Source organism: Lissotriton helveticus, chromosome 1_1 (genome assembly GCF_964261635.1).
Source record: "Lissotriton helveticus chromosome 1_1, aLisHel1.1, whole genome shotgun sequence".
NCBI lineage: Eukaryota > Metazoa > Chordata > Amphibia > Caudata > Salamandridae > Lissotriton > Lissotriton helveticus.
Window position 1 is genome coordinate 1,764,291,100 of NC_136057.1, and position 6,789 is coordinate 1,764,297,888.

The 6,789-nt window shown below is 44.9% G+C and overlaps 1 long non-coding RNA gene across 1 annotated transcript; it reads left to right on the forward strand.

Annotated features, from left to right (window-relative positions):
• The first annotated feature begins 209 nt into the window (after window positions 1-209).
• Window positions 210-2,312, forward strand: LOC144774366 (uncharacterized). Its single transcript, XR_013600208.1, has 2 exons — window positions 210-688; window positions 2,019-2,312. It is a non-coding gene; the product is annotated as an uncharacterized LOC144774366 (long non-coding RNA).
• The last annotated feature ends 4,477 nt before the right edge of the window (window positions 2,313-6,789 follow it).

Below are 6,789 nucleotides of genomic sequence, written 5' to 3' on the forward strand. Positions count from 1 at the left end.
CTCTAGATTATCGTACGCAGGACAAGAGAGTACGGAGTCACAGCACAGTCAAGAAGTGTCAGAGGCACTCATGCTTGCAAAAATTCCAAAACCTTTAGCTCATCCACTCTAGTCTGGAGGAACAAAAACCACAGAGTCTATTTAAGTTTAAAAGCTTTATTAAAAGTAAACACATTTTTTAAAATCTACTTTGTCATAAAACTATTTAACTGAAAACGGAAAAGTGTTTAGTGCTGACGATTAATTGGACACATTTCTTGTGGTCGAGCCGAGCTCTCACCTGGTTTGAACTTGATCCTGGTCGTGTTCTTAGGAGTCAAGCTTCTGTCTGTTAGGAGAAAAAGTGGTGCGTGTTAAAAATCAAAAGCAAGCATTCATCAGTTGTGCATAAAAGTGCAGCAAGACAACAGCCTTCCCTGGAAAAAGGGACATTTTTACTTTGGAGTAGACAGTCACAAATTATTACATTGTATTCAGTTTTTTTAACATTTCTCCTAGACCAAATATTATATAGTAGTGAGTGGTGTATTCTAACATTCTTAAATGTACTTTGTAGGTGTAACATCTGGTGACGGGGCCAGCGCGGAGGTGGCTGTGTTGGGCGAGGACTCGGAGGACTCTGGGGAGGAGGCGGTGCAAGAGCCGGCGGACGGTCCTGTGGGGGTTCAAACGGTGGTGGCGGAAACAGGTAAGCTATATATTCCTTACTTATTGAAATTGAAGACTGCATAGTGTGCTTTCTGCACAGGTGTATTACAAATCAACCAGGTAGTAGCCTCCTCGAAATGTACTTCGACTTAGCTGTGAAGTTTTTGGTGAGAAGAATCCCAATGAGTTCTTAGACGAACGTGATGGATGGGATGAACGAAAAGCGAAAGAAGGGTGTAAGTAAGTGGGACGCGAACTTGTATGATGGCTGGCAAAGAAGAACGATATGTGTTTGCTTGGCCCCCGAGGTGGCTGGGAAGGAAAGAATATGGTATGGTGCATGGCTGGGTCAATGATGAAGCAAGGATGGGTGGAAGGACAGCAGCCTGGGTGGGTGAAACAGAAACTGTATGTGTGCGTATACTTTGACTGAATGGATGCCTGGAGCATGGTATTCTCTGACTCTTAGATAGCACATGTGTATCTAGAGAGAGTAGATGGTCGCCAGATGAACTAAGTGTTACCTTGAAGAGCATGTACCACCGCACCCGCACGTCCGTTCCAGTGCAGGGAAGGCAAGGAAAAGAAATTGTAAATGTGTCCAATACTACCATGAATAGTAGCAGTACTTTGTATTGCGTCTGCAATCACAGCATATATCTGGTTATTACGGTGGACACTCCGTACCTCTCTTAATAACTTTAGTTTACTTGTAGTACGTCATTCATGTGTGGGTGTATCACTGTTCACTCAATATTAAGCAAAGCACGTAAAGTCATCCCATATGTCATCAAATACGTCCCATGTGAAGTGATAGATAATCAAATTAGTTAGCTTCTTCATTTTCCTTTTCTAGTACTCATTTGCACTGTAGGGTGAAAGGTAAATTAATTAAGCAGTAGCCCTTGTAACAGAGTATTCTCAGTGCCACCCGTAATAGAAAAGTAATAGCTTCACCACCTGCATGTACTGGACCGGTACAGTAACGCAAGTCTGTCTCACTCATCATGGTGTGCAACTTTTTTTCTCGGGTGCAAGTTCACTGTGCTGTCCATGTCATTCTGCCGGCTTGCATAAGATAACGTACCAATTTCCCTAAACAAGAGAGAAGAAGAAGAATAAGACTGGTGTACTGTCATAGTCGACTGTAATGGAAGTCCATAGTGGTCGTAGAATTTGTTCATTAAACTACCACTAATGTTAGAGCAAGGATGCAGAAGTGGGAGGTTACATAGATACTGTCCTCAATAGTTATGTACTGTGCTTTCAATTTGCTACTTGTACTGTGACCCAACTTTCGGCTCAATCACTTTGTGTTATTAATGCTAAGGAGCATTGGTTACAGACTATGTATTTCTTTCTTCATATAGTTGCTCCTTCCAAATCAACAACACGGAGGGAGCAGGCTAGAATGGCCCGGCAACGGAGGCTGGAGGCCACTGTCGCCGAATATCGGCGGCTGGTGGCCCTGGAGGAGGAGGAGGACACGCAGTCGAGCGGGGCAACAACAACATCCTCGACTGGGACCGCTGCATCCTCCTCCGTGACTAAGCCAGCGGGACCGAGCCGGGCTAACAAAGACAACCGCCACCGCCAAGCAACAGAAATACCAGCTGCCCCCCACAGGAGCTGCAAGGAACGCCAACGCCGCCTACGAGTCCGAATGTCCAACCTGGAGCAGGAGGTCCTGAAGTATAAGAACTTGGTTAAGGGCCTCCGCTCCGAGCTTGCCACCCTCCGCAAGGAGTATGATGCCCATGCCACAAAATGCACCAGCACCAGCACCCTCCAGTAGTGGAGTGTCCCTTGCCCTTTTTTTATAGACTTTTGGGGGGTGGGATTTGGGAGTTGGGATCGTTTTGGGACGTTTCAAAGACAATCGTTGGGGTTAGGGTGGGTGAGGGAGATTATTTTGTTAGGGCTACATAAATATATTTTTAAACTTTATCTGACCATACCTGTTTTTTACTGCTTTTCAGTCTGGTGGGTGGGGGGCGGGGGTGTAACAGTAACTTTGTTTTCCTGAACAGTCGTAGGACTTTAGTAGTACAACCGTCAATCTCTTGTCTACTCCGAAATAATACTCCATTATACTACCTCCCACCAAACGCTTATCTTACCTGTAATTTGTGTTAGAAATTAGGGCTAGGCCCAGGGCTGGCTCCACGTGAAATGGGGATTAACGTTGTCAATCCTGGGCGGGTGACATTTCCTCATTGCGGTGGTACTAGTGGTGTGACACAGTGGCAGTTGCATGCCTATGGAAAAAAAGAAAACGAAACCTTGTTTGTCCTTACTGTAGCATTACAACGGTTACGGTACGATCGAGAATATAGCAGGTGACAGACAGAACAGTGCCATAATGTAGCCTAACAAATGGTAAAGTATTTGCTTGCAAGTATAACTAGTACTTGCGTTGAATTTATTTGACATTGGCTACTACTACTAGAAGATATAGTACTGAAGCTGAGTAAGTCTAGAAGATATCCTCGTATTCCTTCACCAGCCTGTTGCTATGACCTTATCCTCCCCAGCAAGTGTGTGGAATTATTGATGTCATTTTAGTCAGACATCAAGCAAAACAACACAGCCCGGGGGAAGAGGGTTAGGGTTTGTAAAATGGATGGGAATGGGGGTTTCTTTTTGGGTAGGTTTTGTTGAGAGAAGAAAAAAAAAGCAGAGCATGGACAAACAATAATTGAAGATAAAGACAATCTTTGGTTACAAACTAAAGCTAAGCACATGCAGTCACACTCATAGAATAAAACAATGGATACTGTATCTGTATTGCGTATGTTGTTGGAGTTGTCCTGTTGAATTTGGTAAGTAAGTTGCATGCACCAAACATTTCCTCTTATTGGCGGCACTCCTCCATTCCAGCTGACGCTTCGTCCATCAATGTTGGTGACCACTGACAGAAGACACCCTGTCCACTGCCTGCCTGGCGGATGTTGACTGAAACCCGGCCTGTAATTATTGAACGGAAAACAGGAAGTGCTATTACAATACCACTGATAAATAAATAAAAGGTATGTACGCTGTGTGGTTCAAAAAGTGACACTTTGATTTCCCTAATAGACAGTACAATATTTTTGAAATTGCGTGCTCTGTCTGAGTCACCTTTTTAAGGATAAATAAGTATGGCCAAAATATTATAGCGGATCTTTCCCCTCAAGGTAGGTGTACTGTAAACTGTGTTTTAGAACAAAATTTGACCTTCCCAGCAATGCTCCCACCAAGACCCTTACTAAAGCCAGTCGCAAAAATGTAGAAGAACCCCAATCAGATCTCCAAAAACGATGCCTAGCAGAAAAATGGTTACAAAACGTACTTTGAAAGTAACAGCAGGCCCAAATACAGACCGTGGATTGTATTAAAACAATAAAAGTATCCATAGCCAGCATCGCTCCAACAGTGCTCTACAACACCAGAACTGCGTTGCAATAGAACCCCCCGAAACACATGCAATTCTGCTGCTAGGGCTAACCCTAACGAACCCTAACTTACAAAAAGTGCCAAAACTGGTGTTTCCTTCAGGATTTTGTCCAAAACACTTCTATCCGGTATTAGACCTTCCCAGGAATGCCCCAGGCAAGACCCGCCAACCAACCCACCCGGAAAAAACCACCCGACAACACCCCCAAACAGCGAAAAAGCTAAATCTCATACTTACAATATCTCTCGGCCTTCGGTCCAAACGCGGCGCTGTGCAGCTAGGTCATCATCATCAATCATCATCATAACTCCTGTTTTCCACCACGGATTTCCTGAAAAGCAAATGCAATCAAGATTAGATTGTCGCAGCAGTGCTCCCAGACACCAATAATCACCCACAAACACCCGGAACCCCGCCAAAGAGCACCCCAAAGGCAAGCAAGTCAGCAAAAACGGCAAGAAATTTCCACCTCATATTTGGTCCAAAACACTTTTGTCCATTATTAGAGCTTCACAGCAATGGGCCCAAATCCGTCAACTCACCCGCAAAGAAGTACAACACCCCCACAAGTGCTGAGTCTTTCTTCATTGGGCGTAATCCAGCACTCTGCTTTGAGGGAAATCGCAGTCTGGAGGAGGAGGATAGAGGAGCATGTTCTTCAGAACTTGTGAACCTGAGGAATGTAGACTGCGGCACCTTCAAATCAATAAGCAAACAAGTGAAGACAGTTCTGCTGATGGTCTTGTTTTTGGGATTAGGTGATTAAAGTTTGAATTAAATTAACTGTGCAAACCAAAGAAAGAGAGACAAACAGGAATAAAAGTGAATAAGGACGAAAAAGAAAGTTCTTGATTCATTGTCTCATTTTCAGGGCTCGGTGTCAGGGAATAAGAAGAAGATTTCGTCATCATACTCTGCGAATTCAGGCTGGATGAGGTCAGTGCCACCGAACAGAGAACAAATCCCCTCATCTACGTTGCCGTCCTCCTCGTCTTCATGCGGCGTGCTTTCTCGTACTTTGTAATCTGGTGGTATGAGGTGCTGATTCATCTTGATCATTGTCAGCCGCTCCACATTTTTGGGCGAGAGGCGGCTCCGTTTGGGAGTTACAATGCCACCAGCAGCACTGAAAACACGTTCAGAAGACACACTTGCGAGTGGGCAAGACAAATAGTTTATAGCCAGGTTGGAGAGCTGTGGCCACAATTGTTTTTTGCCATGCCAATACTGCAACGGCTCATCATTAAGAAAGACCTCTGTTGAGTCATTCATATAGTCCTGCACCATCGGCTCAAGGTCATCAACGGTTCCTCCACTTTGCTTACTTTTTGCTGTGCCTTTGACATTTTTTCGAGAACCATACCCAAGCAAACTTAGCCAATCCTCTACAACAGCCACTGATACTGTTGTGTGTGGTGCAGATGATCCAGTTACCTTTAACGGCTGAGAGGTCACTTGTGCCCCAGCCACAGGTGCAGAAGTGGATTCTTGTGACTGGGGATGGCCTGCTGATGCTGATGCTGATGTACTGTCTTCTCCTTCAATAACCTGCCGTTCTTTTTCAAACCTCTTGGCTGACAAGGCTAACCAATGTTTGTACTTTTGAACATCTGCATCAGCAAAAGGAAAGAATGCTTCGCCTGCCAGTGCCTTTTTGTAGCGTGGATCCAGAATAGTAGCACAAATGTAATGCTGTTCTGACTTGATGTTTTTAAGACGTTCATCACCACGTAGGCGCTCTAATAATTTCTCAGACAAAATAAAATGGTCTTTTTTTTTTCCATCTTTTTCAAACTCAGAAGACACCGCCATCAGTTGGTGCTCCAGCATGCACAACAATGGGATAGCCTTTCCCAAATTACAGTCCTCCTGGCTGACTGCACGCGTGAAGAACTCAAAAGGACGAAGCATGTCTGTCAGGCTTTTAACTATGTCCCATTGCGCCGCACCCAACCGCATGTCCTCCTTCTGAGATGTACCCTCTGTGAAGAAATAGTGATCGAGTACCGTATACTGCTCATACAGACGCTCAAGCATGTAGAAGGTTGAGTTCCAACGTGTTGCCACCTCCTGGATGAGTGCTTTCACTGGCATTTGACGTTCAAGTAGCAGTCTCCTCAGATGCTTCCGGGCCTTAAAAGAATGGCCGAAATGGTTGCACATTTTGCGGCAGGTGGCCATTACCTCGAACGCTGGACTGTGTTTATCACTCAAGAATTTTTGAACTACCAGGTTGATACAGTGTGCCAAACACGGCACTCTAAAATAGTCACCCTTCCACATGGCCTTAACTACATTGGCGCCATTATCCGTGGAAACATAACCAATCATGCGTTTTTGGGGGGATAGCATTTTCAAGACCTTTTTGTTAAACTCTTCCAAAAGGTTTTCTGCTGTGTGACTTTTCTCCAAGCCAAACATGGCTAGTGTTGCATGTTTCCGAGCAGCTTTAAAAACTTGGTCCGGGTCAACACCTGCGTTTAGCTTTGCTTTAACACCTGAAAAAGAGACCCAGTGTGCAGTGATGCACATGTAATCAGCGCCTGCGCCACTGGTCCACATGTCTGTTGTCAGATGTATTGTGTGAACAGCACTCTTCTGCAAAGCTGCCCCAATCGCCTCCAGCACATCTTCATGTAGTGCTGGAACCGCAACTCTGGCAAAATAGAACCGGCTAGGAACCTTCCATTTAGGGCAGAGCGTTG